Raw genomic sequence first — 16,580 nt, 5'->3', positions numbered from 1 at the left:
TTTTCTCTGAACATATGTACCCTGAGTTATCAATGTTACTGCATTAAAATTAATAATAAAAAATGTAATAAAAATAAATAAATAAAACATCATTCAGACTTAAATATAAATAAAATGGAAATAATGTAAGTTATTTATTCTTTTTCTGCAGACCAGTACCAAATGGCCCACGGCCTGGTACCGGCCCACGGCCTGAGAGTTGGAGACCACTGGTTTATACTCTAAAAGACTTCTATTAGTTGTCTTATTTTGATGTAGTTAGAAATATTCTTTGACTATAAAAGAAGGAAGAATGATCTTTCTTATTTTTATGTAATAATTTACTCCTGATACAGAGAGAGTAAGCTATCTCTGAGGGAAACAAAATCATTTAAAATACTGAATGGCCTATTAGTTCTTTATATCCCTTTCTGAACTTGATCCCGGTCTTGTCAATAACTATGTTGTTTTCTAATTTTACAAGGATGCACTCTTCCAGATTAAACAATGCACAGATCCACAGGATACTTCTAGGAGGCTAAGCATGGCATTTAAGAGCTCAGTGTTATAACATATGTATAAACCCATGCCATAGTTAAAGCTCTGTGTATGAAGGCATGGGTTGGGAGAGAGGAAAGGGAAGCCGTATGGGAGCAAAGGTTTGTGTGTGGCTGCAAAGCTCATTATTTTGCAATTTTACTTTTAGTGTGGGAGAGTGTGTGTGTACACGCACTCATGGTGCATCTGGCCTCCTATTTGTACATTATTAAGGTGTTGTTACAAAAGAGGTAGTGTAATAAAATATAACTCCAACATGTCATCCTATTAGAGATGACTTTCGGTTCTGCAAGTTTTCTTCCAATTTCTTTGAAAAAAGTTTTGGATCATTCATTTATCTTAGGTTCAAGCACTATAATCAGGTCAATTCCATATTGATCTGCAGCACTGAAGTGGGGATGGAGCTGAGGCAGGGGCAGATTTTTTATCTGGAAAGACAGGTAGATGCTCTGAAAGGCAGAGTCTGGTCTACCAGAGAGCATGACAAAGTGACAAAGTTCTAGGTGTCAGGGTGTAAGGACAAAGGACTGGTGGAGGAAAATGCTTGGGAATGAAGGTGGGAAGGTAAAAAAAAAGAAAACTGCTAAATGATTGCTGACTTTGCAATTTGGCTTACTGAACTCGAATAGTAACTTGTCCAGGTTCGTAACAAAAATGGCAAAACTCCCTATTAGTTCATTCTGTTGTTCCCAGTCAAGTCTGGTCCCTAACCATAAAAAAGAGAAAGAGAAAAGAGTTACTTAAAAATACCTGTAAAAGCCTGACCAGGCGGTGGTGCAGTGAATGGAGCCTTAGACTGGGATGCAGAGGACCCAGGTTCAAAACCTCAATGTCAATGCCTTGAGCGCAGGCTTATCAGCTTGAGCGTGGGGTCGCTGGCTTGAGAGTGGGATCATAGACATGACCCCATGGTCGCTGGTTGAGCCTAAAGGTCACTGGCTTGAAGCCCAAGGTTGCTGGCTTGAGCAAGGAAGGGATCACTTGCTCTACTGTAGACCCCCAAGGCCTGGTCAAGGCATACCTGAGAAAGCAATCAATGAACAACTAAGGAGACTAAGGAGTCACAACAAAGAATTGATACTTCTCATCTCTCTCCCTTCCTGTCTGTCCCTCTCTCTGTTTCTCTGTCACAAAACAAAATGCTATAAAAGAAAGAGAAGTGTATATATTACTACACACAAGTAATTGGGCACACACAACCTCCCTCATTCTTAATTGCCAATCCATTCAAACCATTAGTATTTATATCCCAAAATATTTATCTTCTATAATCCTTATGCAAAACATCAACAATTCACAGAAGAAATGGGTGGTTTGGAGCAAGAAAAATCAGGTGGGTAGTACAGGGCTATCTGCAGGACGCACTTAATTATAAGGAGGGTTTTGAGATAAAGGTGAAGGCGGTATAAAATATGCCTGAAACTAATAAGTATCTGAACTTCAAGTTAAAATGGCAGTTTTATCACCAATTATTACTCCACAATATCTTTTAAATTCAGGCCAACCACTCCAGCTCCATTGCCCTATCCATATTTCTGTCACCTGGAATAGTATTACAAACCAACTTAAAAGTCATCCTCAGCTCTCTCTTTTCTCACACACTCCACATCCAACACAACAGGAAGTCTTGTTGGGTCTACTCTCAAATTTTAACTGCTTACACTGGTACCTTCCTGGTCTGGGCCACCATCTACAGTCACCTGAATGACTGCAATAGCTTCCTATCCAGTAACCTTATGTTTGCCTGTGTCTATTCTTGACCACACTTTCCAGTGAGGTCCTTTCAAAATATAAGCCAGACCAGGACTCTACTCTGTTCAGAATTCACCACTGGCTCCCCCTCTCATTCAGAGTTAATGTCTAAGTTCTTAGAAATAGTCACAGGGCTTTGCATGCTGTGGCAGTGTTGACTGCTTTCCCCCTTGCTCACTCCAGCCCCACTGGCCCTTTATTTTTCTTTAAACATCAGTAACCATGCCTCCATTTTAGGAATATTTATTCTGCTTGGAATTTTCTTCCACCAGATATCTATTTGGCTACATACCTCACATTCTTGAGATCTTTGCTCACATCTCCCCTTCTCCAGGAGAGCTACTCCCTAAGCTAGATCCTTTGTTGTTGTGTTTATATATTCCCCTGTTTTTTAGCACTTTTATACTTTCTGGCCTAAGAAGCTACACCAGGTTCACTTCATATTTTTCCTTCAGTTGCTCTCACACTTCATTAATGTGCTGGGTACCTGTATTATTCAGTGTATGGATGTTGTTGGCCATAGGGGATGACATAAGAGAAAGCAAGTAAGGGCTCAACATTCAACTCTCCAGTGACATCTGCTCAAGGCAACATCTACCTGTCACAAAGGGTCATAAGGCAGAATTCCAGACAATCACAGTGCTTACATTCACTCCTTTAGGACTCCTTTACATCTTGGATTCTACTTGTTTTTCTTAAATAAATTAAAAGTAAACACATTCATGTCCTCTTAAGATTGTATGTTCTTCTGAGATCCTTGATTGTACCCTTTCATATTTGAAACCTCAGATTTGAATATAGTTTTTAGCACTTAGTAGGAGCTTACTAAATATTTAATCAGGGAGAGGAAGGAAGGGTCACCTTATCAATTCTGTCAACAATTCAGATAGAAATTATTAAATGAAATGTGCATAAAGCTTGTAGCCAGTACCTGGCAAATAGTAGGTATATTGCCAAAATAACCATAATAAAAGTTGAAGAGATTTCTGCAATCTGCTGGCTCCAAAATATAACAAACAGAAGAAAAAAGTTTTTGGTTTATGATATTTTCCACATTCCCACTGACATGATAGCAAACTGGTAAAAACTTGTGAGAAAGCACATCTTATGCTATTCTTGTTTACTCTCAATAGTAGGACAGGTTTAAGAAATCTATTTTATAATGTAAAGCTAAATTGAGTTTTTCTGATTGACTCAAAACAAAGTAAAGGATTATAAAGAAAATCACATGTAAGTACTATATCGAAACCACAAAACCAAATGATGAATTCTGAGAAGAAAGTATAAAATCCGAGAATTATGCTTCTGTTGTTTATATTAAATCTATGACTGCCAAAACACTGATGTAGTTTTACACAAACTAAACAAATGTTATCAGTGAATTAATGTCTAGGCTAGTTTTGGGAAATAACTACACGTCTAACTGTAAGAATGAATCAAAGTTTCTGGTTGTAATTAACTCTTGAAGCAGAGAGGCAAAACAGTGGAAGAGCCCATAGATTTGATAATAGTAATAAAAGCTCTATCTTCGATGTTCACAGTATGTGTTCATGCACATTTATTTCATTATACTTTTCATTTGGTTTTATATGTAACATCTGTGGTAATGTTTCTTTCACATGTATTAATTGTTTCATAATAAAATAATACATAGTCAACATTTTGGGAATCATTAATCTAATGTATCAAGCTCTTGGTTCCCTAATATGTTAAATAGTAATAATAATACTTATTATTGTTAAAATAATGTATAAAAATATGCAGTAGAGTGCATGGGTTCTGTGTGTGTACACACACATTGTTAACTCTGTACCTATGTATACATATGTATGGATGGCTGGATATAAGTAACTATTTACGTTAAAGTTTGTTTCAATATTTAGTCATTAAAAGTACAATTTAGTTTTTGATATATTTCAAAAGATCATGTATACATATTGAATTTTAATCCACCTTGAAATCTGTTAGGTATACAGCTATATTTTAATGAAAGCAACTGTGCCTTAACAACATGTATCTTAGAAAATAAGCTCTGGACAGCTTTCTCAAAATACAGAGAGATGTACCACAGCTTTTTATCCACTCATCTATTGGTGGGCATTTGGGCTGCTTCCAAACCTTGGCTATTGTAAATAACAGTGCGAAGAACATAAGGGTGCCTATATTTTTTTAATTAGTATTTTGGATTTCTTCAGATACATTTCCAGAAGTGAAAGCTGTAGTGCATTTGCACAGTGGAGCACTACATGGTTGTATACAGAGAGAAAATCTTACCTTTTGTGACAGCATGGATGAACCTGGAAAGCATTATGCTGAGTGATGTAAGTCAGTCAGAGAAAGATAAGTAAAACAATTTCACTTATATGTGAAATCTAATGGATCAAATGAACTAACAAGAAAAATAGAGACAGGCAAGGCTGGGGAAGGTGTGGAAGGATTAAGCAAAAAAGAGAAAATACTCATGGACACAGACAACAGTGTGGTGATTGCTTGGGGGGCAAAGGGGAGGGGGAGGTGGGAGAGGACATAGGAGAGAAAAATGGTGATGACACAGACTTGACGTGGGCAGTGAACCCACAATATAGGGTACAGAGCACGTGTTCTGGAATTGCGCACCTGAAACCTGTATGTTTTTATTAACCAGTGTCACTGCAATAAACTCAATAGAAGAAAAATAAATAAATAAATAAATAAATAAATAAATAAATAAATAAAAATGAAGGGAGAATATTAAACATATGCCTTACATTTAGTTTTAACATTGTTAGCTAAAGTTTTGGTCTTGACGGCTAACTGCAAAAGCCCTTGCCACAAATCAACCAACAATAGAATTTTAACAATTCATGTAAAAGATTAAGTTGGAAATTCTGAGTTTCAGCGAGTCACATTTGATTATGAATTGTGGTTTATTTACACTACAGTTGGACTGTCTAATTTTGCTCTTTAACTTTTAAGATAGGTACAGGAAAAACTTCTGTAGATTACTAAATGTAACAATTCCATCTTTCTGTTTCTTTTTCTGAGGTAAAAGTCAAATATGTGGGAGAGCATGCACAATCCAATCAAATCTCACGTACTTTCAAAAGTCTATGACCTCACTCAAAAATATAATTTTCTACATTTTTTGGCTAAATTATAGACTCAGATCTTTCTATTAAATTCCAGGTTGCACTCTTCTAAGCCATGTTTGTCTGTCCACACTTCTGACTACCTCTGCCTTCCAAAAACAAACAAACATGGAAGATATAGCATCATTTAGAGCTGGGAATTGAGGTTTAGGTTAGAATCAGTTGAGAAATCTTAGCAAGGATACGTTTGGATCTTTCCATTGGATATTAAATTAATTCTTTTCATTATCCCATTGTATTTTGAGTAAAAGCAGTAATAAAAGGTACTATTATGTCTTTACCGTGGTCCAGACAAAGTGTTCAACACTTAACATGCTCTCTCTTTTAATTCTTATAAAACCTCTAAGGGATACATATAATATCTTAAAGCAGCTTATCCAAACTACATTATTATCAAGTTAAACCAGAATGCTGAATATCTGACTCCAGTGTTAAGACCCTTAGCTACATATAATAGTTCTTATATGCTCAGTTCCCTTGTATTAATTCTTTCACCACTTTTCAAATATTGTCTGTTAGTTGCAATCCGTTGCTAAGCATTGCCCTAGCATTACACCATTTAGCCTAGAAATAATTTTCTCTGCCTAGAAAGAAATTTTTGAGGCTCTGCCTTAAGACGTCAAGGATTCTGAGATAAGAGGAAGAGGTAATGAATTAGTCATGGTCTTCTAAAATCTTTAAGCTGAGGCTTTCTTGAAAGGATCTTACATCATTTATAATCTATTGTTTTTCTCTGTGTTTCACATAGGAGAGGATAAAGAGGTAAGAAATGGTTCTGAAACCGTTTTTGCAAGTATTCAAGTAAAGCCAGAAAGTCAGTAATTGCTAAATAACCAATTCATAAAAGAGGGAAAAGGTAAGATTAGAGGTTTTTCTCAGTCAAACATGCTAGGCCATGTACTACTTGAAGTGTTCAGTGTCAACAGGATGATTCATTTACCAGTTCTATGGAAACTAAGCTGGAAGAAAAATGTCTGGACACATTTAACAGCCTTCTTGCCTTTTTCAAATACGTGAGACTTGCTTTTCTCTCTTCTAGCCAAATGGACAGCTGGTTAAATTGACCATCTACACTTTGGATTATTACTGTGGATTTTTGTTGCAGTATCTCTTTGCTGTTTGATTCATTTTCCATGAGTGCAGAGTCAGGAAAGATATGAATTTGGGGCCACCTTGTGACAGAATTAGAAAATTCTTGGAGATAAAACCATGGGATTAGAGTTTTTGGTTTCTATTCCTAAATTATTACTTTTCAATAAATATCTGTTGCAAAAGTGTAGTATGGTAACAGATGATTTTTACTAATGAAAACATAGTTACCAGTATCATAAGATAGTCACTTACACATAGTGACTGATTTCTTTGTGCCAGCCACTGTCATAAATCATCCAGATTGTATCATTTAGCACTCGCAATGATCCTATGAAGTACATGACATCATATTTCCATTTTACAGATAAGGCGACTGAGGTTTAGAGAGAATAAAAATTTGTCTAAGTTCATGCTGAGAGCAAGTGAGATCTTCAAAAGCCTCAAAATATCCTGGTTAAAAATGTGAAAAAGTTGTTCTACATGAAATTGTAAAATTACAGGAAAATGTTAAGAACTGAATCAACATGATTTCCCTTTAATAATATTTTTAAGAGTCAAATTGCATCTTAATAGCATATGTTGGATTAGAGATGCTGTTCTTATAAAAGCACAAAACACAGAAAATAAATATAAAAACCTGAAAGCCATAAGAATTGATAACATTATAAATAAATTCAATAGTATAGACATTAAAAAGCTTAACTATATTACATTCTTCATAGTTAATACTCCTGTGATTTATTCTTGACCTTTAATTATGTCATGTTAAAAGAGGGTTTGTGTGTGAGTATGTACCATATGTAAAAACAAAAGAGCAGATATTTTTTTTAGCTAAAATGAAGTCTGAATACTCTTGGAGTCTATTTTCGGTGTGCTGAAGCTGTCATTAAATCTTGTGACTCATATTATTCCTTCAGAAATCTTAGACAATGTCTTTGAAAGTGCAGTCATTATTTTTCTCTTATGTAGTCATTGTATTTTCTATCTCAACAAATGGTAGCAGAATGGTGTTCCACTGTCCAAACCTCCCTCCTTCAACTAAGAGCTTGCTGGAGCTGCCTTGATCCTTCCTGGGTTAGCCTGCATCCAGTGGCTTAGTCCACTCGTCCTCTGACGGACACTTGGGCTGTTTCCAGATCTTCGCTATTGTGAACAATGCTGCTATAAACATGGGGGTGCATTTCTCCTTCTGGAACCGTTCTATGGTGTCCTTGGGGTATATTCCTAAAAGTGGGATGGCTGAGTCAAAAGGCAGTTCGTTTTTCAATTTTTTGAGGAATCTCCATACTGTTTTCCATAGAGGCTGCACCAGTCTGCATTCCCACCAGCAGTGTAGAAGGGTTCCCTTTTCTCCACATCCTCACCAGCACTTATTCTGTGTTTTTTGTTGATGAGCGCCATTCTGACTGGTGTGAGGTGATATCTCATTGTGGTTTTAATTTGCATTTCTCTAATGATTAGTGATGTTGAGCATTTTTTCATATGTCTATTGGCCATCTGTATGTCCTCTTTGGAGAAGTGTCTATTCATTTCTTTTGTCCATTTTTTGATTGAATTGTTTGTCTTCCTGGTGTTGAGATTTACAAGTTCTTTATGAATTTTGTGAATTTTGGTTATTAACCCCTTATCAGACGTACTGTCAAATATGTTCTCCCATTGTGTAGTTTGTCTTTTTATTCTGTTCTTATTGTCTTTGGCTGTGCAAAAGCTTTTTAGTTTGATATAGTCCCATTTGTTTATCCTGTCTTTTATTTCCCTTGCCCGTGGAGATAAATCAGCAAATATATCGCTGCGATAGATGTTGGAGAACTTACTGCCTATGTTTTCTTCTAAGATGCTTATGGTTTCACGTCTTACATTTAAGTCTTTTATCCATTTTGAATTTATTTTTGTGAATGGTGTAAGTTGGTGACCTAGTTTCATTTTTTTGCACGTTGCTGTCCAATTTTGCCAACACCATTTGTTGAAGAGGCTGTCTTTACTCCATTGTATTTCCTTACCCCCTTTGTCAAATATCAGTTGTCCATAGAGCTGTGGGTTTACTTCTGGGTTCTCCATTCTGTTCCATTGATCTATGTGCCTGTTCTTTTGCCAGTACCAGGCTGTTTTGAGTACAATGGCCTTGTAGTAAAGCTTGATATCAGGAAGTGTGATACCTCCCCCTTTGTTCTTCTTTTTTAAGATTGCTGAGGCTATTTGTGTTCTCTTTTGGTTTTGGAATATGTGATCTATATCTTTAAAGTATGTCATTGGTATTTTAATTGGTATTGCATTGAATTTATAAATTACTTTGGATAATAAAGACATTTTAATGATGTTTATTCTTCCTAACCATGAGCATGGTATATGCTTCCACTTGTTTGTATCTTCCTTGATTTCTTTTATCAATGTTTTATAATTTTCAGAGTACAAGTCTTTAGTCTCCTTGGTTAAATGTACTCCTAAGTACTTTATTTTTTTGGTTGTAATAGTGAAGGGGATTGTTTCCTTAATTTCTCTTTCTGACTGTTCATTGTTGGTGTATAAAAATGCCTCTGATTTCTGAGTATTAATTTTATATCCTGCCACCTTGCTAAATTCATTTATCAGGTCCAGTTGTTTTTTTTTGACTGAGACTTTAGGGTTTTCTATATACAATATCATATCATCTGCAAATAATGATAGCTTTACTTCTTCTTTTCCAACTTGAATGCCTTTTATTTTTTCTTCTTGTCTGATTGCTGTGGCTAGGACTTCCAGGACTATGTTGAATAAGAGTGGTGAAAGGGGGCACGTCTGCCTTGTTCCTGACCTTAAGGGGATTTCTTTTAATTTTTGCCCATTGAGTATGATGTTGGCTGTGGGTTTGTCATAGATGGCCTTTATCATGTTGAGGTATGTTCCCTGTATTCCCACTTTGCAGAGAGTTTTGATCATGAATGGGTGCTGGATTTTATCAAATGCTTTTTCTGCATCTATTGAAATTATCATGTGGTTTTTCTCCTTCCTTTTGTTTATGTGATGAATCACATTGATAGATTTGTGAATATTGTACCAGCCTTGCCTCCCCAGAATAAATCCCACTTGATCATGGTGTATGATTTTTTCCATATATTGTTGGATCTGGTTTGCTAATATTTTGTTGAGGATTTTAGCATCTATATTCATCAGGGATATTGGCCTATAATTTTCTTTCTTTGTGTTGTCTTTGCCTGGTTTTGAAATCAGAATTATGCTTGCTTCATAAAAGGAGCTTGGAAGTCTTCCTTCCTCTTCAATTTTTTGAAATAGCTTGAGAAGGATAGGAGTTAGTTCTTCTTTGAATAGTTGGTAGAATTCACTTGTGAAGCCATCTGGCCCAGGACTTTTCTTTGTTGGGAATTTTTTGATAACTGTTTTGATCTCAATTGGTGTAATCAGTCCGTTTATGTTTTCTGATTCTTCCAGATTGATTTTTGGAAGATTGTATGTTTCAAGGAATTTGTCCATTTCATCTAGGTTGTCTAGTTTTTTGGCATACAGTTCTTCATAGTATTTTCTTATGATCCTTTGTATTTCTGTTGTGTCAGTTGTTATTTCTCCCCTCTCATTTCTAATTTTATTTATTTGAGTCCTCTCTCTCTTTTTCTTGGTGAGTCTAGTTAAAGGTTCATCAATCTTGTTTACCTTTTCAAAAAACCAGCTCCTAGTTTCATTGATGCTTTGTATTGTTTCTTTACTCTCTATGTCATTTATTTCTGCTCTGATCTTTATTATTTCCTTCCTTCTACTACATTTAGGCTTTACTTGCTGTTCTTTTTCTAGTTCTTTTAGATGCAGGGTTAAGTTGTTTATTTGAGCTTTTTCTAGCATCTTTTCACTTGTGAAGTGAAAAGATGCTTTTTCTGCATCTTTTGTTTTAAGGTGTGTCTCTTGTAGACAGCATATGTACAGGTCCTGTTTTCTTATCCATGCAGCTACCCTATGTCTTTTGATTGGATCATTTAATCCATTTACATTTAAGGTTATTATTGATATGTAGTTGTTTATTGCCATTTTATTCTTTAAAGCTGTAATCCTCTTTTGCTATATTCTTTTCCCACTTTGATCTGTTCACACCATGCCCCTTAACATTTCCTGCAGCATTGGTTTGGTTGTAATGAATTCCTTGAGCTTTTTTTTGTCTGGGAAACTTTTTATTTCTCCTTCAATTTTAAATTATAGCCTTGCTGGATAAAGTGGTCTTGGATGTATGTTCTTGTTCTGCATTCCTTTGAATATTTCTTGCCATTCCCTTCTGGCTTCAAGTGTTTCTGTTGAGAAGTGTGATGTCATCCTTATGGGGGCTCCTTTGTAGGTGATAGCCTTTTTTTCTCTCACAGCTTTAATATTTTCTCTTTATCACTTAGCTTTAGTATTTTAATTATGATGTGTCTTGGTGTAGGTTTCTTTGGGTTTCTTTTTAGTGGAGTTCTCTGTGCTTCTTGAATTTGTGAGAGTTTCTCCTGCATTAATTTAGGGAAGTTTTCAGCTATGATATGATTGACTAAAGACTCTATCCCTTGTTCTTTCTCTTATTCTTCAGGAACCCCTTTGATGTGGATGTTATTTCTCTTTATGTTGTCACAGAGCTCTCTAAGAGTTTCCTCAGACTTTTTTTTTTGTATTTTTCTGAAGCTGGAAACAGGGAGAGACAGTCAGACAGACTCCCGCATGCGCCCAACCGGGATCCACCCGGCACGCCCACCAGAGGTGTCGCTCTGCCCACCAGGGGACGATGCTCTGCCCCTCTGGGGGGTCGTTCTGCGGCAACCAGAGCCACTCTAGCACCTGGGGCAGAGGCCAAGGAGCCGTCCCCAGTGCCCGGGCCATCTTTGCTCTAATGGAGCCTTGGCTGCGGGAGGGGAAGAGAGACAGAAAGGAAGGAGGGGGGGGGGTGGAGAAGCAAATGAGCACTTCTCCTATGTGCCCTGGCCAGGAATCGAACCCGGGTCCCCCGCACGCCAGGCTGACGCTCTACTGCTGAGCCAACCGGCCAGGGCCTCCTCAGACTTTTTGAGTCTCTTTTATTTCTTCTTCTCTGCTTTCATGCCTTCATTCCAGTTGTCCTCCAACTCTCTGATTCAATCCTCAGCTCTATCCATCCTGTTTTTAATTCCTTCCATTGTGGTCTTCATTTCTGATATTATATTTGTCATCTCCGACTGATTCTTTTTTAATACTTCAATATCCTTTTTTATACTTGCTATTTCTTTATTTAGGTGTTCATGATGACCATCCATTGTTGTTCTAAGATCCCTAAGTATCCTTACAATCATTATTTTAAACTCCGCATCCGGAAGTTTGATTATTTCCTTATCACTCAGTTCATCTCCTGAAGGTCTCTCTTGTGGTTTCATTTGGATTGCACTTCTTTGTCTTCTCATTGTGTCTGGATGTCTGGGTGTTTTCTTTGTAGAGCTGGTTGAGTCTAGGCTTGGTGTTGTCTGCCTCCAGTTTTCACTTGTGTTGTTTCTAGGTCTTCTTGGGTTGGCATCGGCTATGATTTGTAATCCACTTTAGGACTTGGGCTGCTTTGAAGTCTTGATTTGTTTGTTTTCTTAACAGGTGATTGTCTTGTTGCTGATCTCATCAGGGGGCTTATTTGAAACTGTATCCAGGAATGCGGTGGGTGTGACCTGAGGCTCTGAAGTCCTCTTCTGCCAGTTAATCTCACTGGGGGCGGGTTGCTTTCTCAGCTTCAGTAGGGAGAAGTGTATCTCAGATCTCCATGGAGACCTGAGTTACTGCCCCTCCTCCCCACTTCTTGTTTTCAAATGTGTCTTGTTGCACTGATTGGAGCTGGAGAGATGTCTGTATCTCTGTGGCCTGGAAGTACTTTTGTATTTTGCTTTGTGGAAGGATCAGCCCCTCCCCCAGTTATGGCCGCCTCCAGCACCGAATGAGTCAGCTTTTTATGTCATCACCTCTATTCCTCTTCCCCTCACCATCCGTCTCTCTCTCTCTCCTTTCTTTTTGGAAGGCAAGCGGGCCCTTTCAACACACCTTGTTCCCTCGTCGCCAGGCAAGTGGCTGTGAACAGTATTTACTGCTCTTTTCCTTGGAGTGAGAGCCCAGCCTCACCCCCCCCTCCACTCTGTTCCTGTAAGCAGGGGAGATTCAGGAGCTCCTTACCAGGTTTGTTGTGGCTTCTTCTTTCCTCCTTAGTTTTTGAAAGCTGTTCTTGTAGTCCAGATTTGGTTTATCACGCTGATTGTTCATGAGTTAGTTTATAATCCAGTTCGGTGGTGTGAGCTGGGAGTCTGTGCATCTGCCTACTCCGCTGCCATCTTCAGGTCTCCTTTGCATCCAGTGGCTTAGTGAGAATGCAAAGTGCACCATTCAGCTGTAAGCAGGACAACAATATTTGTTGTAGGGCTTGTCTTGCTGGATTAAGTCTAAGGTAGGGCTTGCATAAGGAATTCGACTCTTGTTCACTTGTGACCAATTCTGCTTCTTCCCATTTCTTTTCATAGGTTTTGATCCTTAATAAATGTCTTGAACTCCAAAAATCATCCCAGAATCTGCTTCCTATTTTTTTCATTGTGGCAAAAAGCACATGAACTAAAATTTACCTCCTCAACCATGTTGAAAAATACAGTACAGTAGTGTTAACTAGATGCATATATGTCGTACAACAGATCTCTCAAATTTCTCACCAGAATCTGCTTTCTGAAAGCCAGTCTGTGGCAACACATTTGTTTTAAAGTGGCCCTCCTTTACTCAGTAATACCATAACCAAGCTTGCGATATGAAATTGTGTTGATACAGATGACAGAAAACACGTAGTGCAAAGTATTTGCAATGAACACCCCCTCCCCCTTTTCATAGGACCTGTGAATATTTACTAATCTACTTGAGAATTTGGGTTTTTCTTTTTCTAGCCCTTATATAAAGTAGATAGGGATTAAAAGGCTTTTTCCTGAGAAGTTTGAAGCAGACCACTAATGGTACTTTTTACTAGAGACGCCCAGAGCAAGTTAGCAGGTCTCTAACAAAGGGCTTGACTTACAGCTTTCCCAAAGTCCTGAACATCAGCTTTTGAGTTTTTGAGTTAATTACATTTACTCAAAATTGATATCCTTTCAAAACACCTCTGTCTGCAACATGGGGAAGTCAGACCTATTGTGGCAATTTAAAGATGGCTGAGAATATTTTGCTACTCCTTCCATTGAAAGGGGGAATCTAATTCTCTTCCTCTTTAATCTGAGTTGATATTAGTGACTCGATTAACAAATAGGGTGAGACACCAATGATATGGTGTGACTTTTAAGATAAGTCAGCTAGACCTGCAGCTTCACCTTGATCTCTAGGAACACTATCCCTAGGGTCTGAGCAGACCCGTGTTTTCCTGGGGCCCATAATCCCCAGAGGCTTTTTAAAATCCCTAAAAACAATTAGTAACACAAAAAATTAAGAAAGAATAAAAGAATATTTGTTGTGCTCTTTTCTGAGAAATGAATAATCTTTATTAAGTTTTCTGTTTTGCTCCACATTTTCAGTTATTAAGAAAAATTGCCATTGCTGCTCTTTTTTCTATCATTGAAAAGTCAAGTGCATGAAAGAACCATTTTAAATAGTTGCAAGAAAATGGTTAATGCAATTCCATCAGATAAGTTGATTTTTCTGAGTCTTTCTTACTAGTTTCATGATAAATGAAGAGTTTTAATTGAGAAAAATCAACTCACCTTTTCCAAATTCTCTGTACAGGCTTCTGCACCATTTTCCCTGCCAATTTTAGCAGAGGTCTCTTTGCGAATGAGCTTCACACTGAAAAAAGAAAGGTATGAGTTATTTATCTGGTTTGGATATTCCTTTGTCATTGAAATCATTGTCTTTTGGGTTCAGTAGTAAGCTGCAATGATCCCAACCGGTTTTTGCACAATTTCCTGGAAGCCATGGGCTCCCCACGGTCAAAGGCCACTAAACCCAGGTGTCACAATGAGAGAAATTCCTAGGTTACCTGGGTCAGATTGCTGGGGTTAACCAACACGCACCTAGAGTTGTTTCAATCACACTAATTCCCAATGCAGATTTAGTTCTTCTTTCAGATACTCTCTCCTGCTTCTCTGCCAGCTTCCAGACCTTTGGAATTTACTTTTAGCCAAAACTAAACTGACATCTGTACCATGTTAAGTTTTATAAAGACAAGGCTCTTTCTTGCTATTTTGTTTACCACTGAGCACCCCAGCACCTAGGCATTCTACATTTGCAGAAGCCAAATTGTAAGCACTTCTGAAAGTATCTACATGATTTCTCAGTAGTAACAGTGTGGTCTATTCGGAATCATTTTTAATGCTTTGATATATATTGATACATTGGGGATGGAAAGGAGTAGACCGTGACCTGGTGCTCTGTCATGAAAGCCTTGCACAAGAGAAGCAGCGAAACAGTAAGGGAAAAGGACTCATTTCATCGAAAGGCACGACTCTGCTAGGTCCTCTTTACACTCAAATATGATGATTGTGAGAACCATGGACATGTGTTAATTTTAAGAAACAGGTTGTCGGAAAAAAATAATTTTTGGTCATCCTTGGACATTAATATTTTTTCTCTTACAATGATCCTTACAGATTATTTGAATAACATTCAATTAGAAGACTAATATTTATAGTTTTTAGTTTTTAAAATTAATATTGCACCTCCATGTGGCACTGTTTCTTCTATTTGATTTTGCAGAAACCTCTATGGTACCACAATACTCTCTCTCTCTCTTTTTTTTTTTTTTGTATTTTTCTGAGGTTGGAAACGGGGAGGCAGTCAGACAGACTCCTGCATGTGCCCAACTGGGATCCACCCGGCACGCCCACCAGGGGGCGATGCCATTGCTCTGCTGCAACCAGAGCCACTCTAGCACCCGAGGCAGAGGCCATGGAGCCATCCTCAGTGCCTGGGCCAACTTTGGTCCAATGGAGCCTCGGCTGAGGGAGGGGAATAGAGAGAGATAGAGAGGAAGGAGAGGGGGAGGGGTGGAGAAGCAGATGGGCGCTTCTCCTGTGTGCCCTGGCCGGGAATCGAACCCGGGACTCCTGCACGCCAGGCCGACACTCCACCATGAGCCAACCGGCCAGGGCACCACAATATTCTTTACAGGAGTCAAGCTATGATCTCATCAACAAAATGTACATTTAGAAAGAATTAATGGAAACATAAATATTTCACAAATATGTCTTATTTAAAAAAACAACCATTAATGCTCACAGAAGAGAAATAGACAAGTACAGAAACCAAGTGCTAAAAACACAATATTATTTGTCATAAGGCAGGATAGCATCTAGGAGAGTCTAGGATCCATCATGGGACCCTCAGAACAGACAGAAAATGATTGTGAACAGAATGCTGAGTAAAAATATATGGGTTATGTGAATTGACAATATTTGTCAGCTGTGACTTCCAATGGAATATAATATAAATGGATATAAGTATATAGAGTTATACATACATTTATAAAATTTAGCTAATATTTGCACATGTAACTATACATGTTATAGGACAAGATCTGATTTTTAACAACCAAATGCCTACATTAGGGGTCCCCAAACTATGGCCTGCGGGCAGCATGTGGCGCCCTGAGGCCATTTATCCTGCCCCCACCGCACTTCCAGAAGGGGCACCTCTTTCATTGGTGGTCAGTGAGAGAAGCACATTGACCATCTCATTAGCCAAAAGCAGGCCCATAGATCCCATTGAAATACTGGTCAGTTTGTTGATTTAAATTTACTTGTTCTTTATTTTAAATATTGTATTTGTTCCCATTTTGTTTTTTTACTTTAAAATAAGATATGTGCAGTGTGCATAGGGATTTGTTCATAGTTTGTTTTTTTTATAGTTCAGCCCTCCGATGGTCTGAGGGACAGTGTGAACTGGCCCCCTGTGTAAAAAGTTTGGGGACCCCTACATCAATTCAAATTGGCCTAAATCAATTCAAATACTATACTTTTCTCAGAGATATAGAGATAGAGCCTAAGTAATTAAAAATCTTACTCTAATCAGAGCTGACATGTATAGGCCCAGTAGGCACAGTAATTTTAGAATAAATTCTTTTATAAGTCCATAAAAATGCTTTAACTTCTT

General features: G+C 37.8%; 1 long non-coding RNA gene across 1 annotated transcript in view; it reads right to left on the bottom strand.

Moving 5' to 3' along the window:
- The window catches only part of LOC136306322 (uncharacterized), a 70,971-nt gene extending 56,633 nt beyond the window's left edge, over positions 1 to 14,338 (bottom strand). The window contains exons 1-2 of the long non-coding RNA XR_010725631.1: positions 14,195 to 14,338; positions 12,642 to 12,852 (exon numbers count right to left, since the gene is read on the bottom strand). This is a non-coding gene — a long non-coding RNA (uncharacterized lncRNA). The remainder of the gene's footprint in view (positions 1 to 12,641; positions 12,853 to 14,194) is intronic.
- Between the last annotated feature and the right edge of the window lie 2,242 nt (positions 14,339 to 16,580).

The sequence above is a fragment of the Saccopteryx bilineata genome, chromosome 5 (genome assembly GCF_036850765.1).
Source record: "Saccopteryx bilineata isolate mSacBil1 chromosome 5, mSacBil1_pri_phased_curated, whole genome shotgun sequence".
Taxonomy (NCBI): domain Eukaryota; kingdom Metazoa; phylum Chordata; class Mammalia; order Chiroptera; family Emballonuridae; genus Saccopteryx; species Saccopteryx bilineata.
Note: the sequence above shows the minus strand (reverse complement) of the source record. Positions and strands in the feature narration are given on the sequence as shown.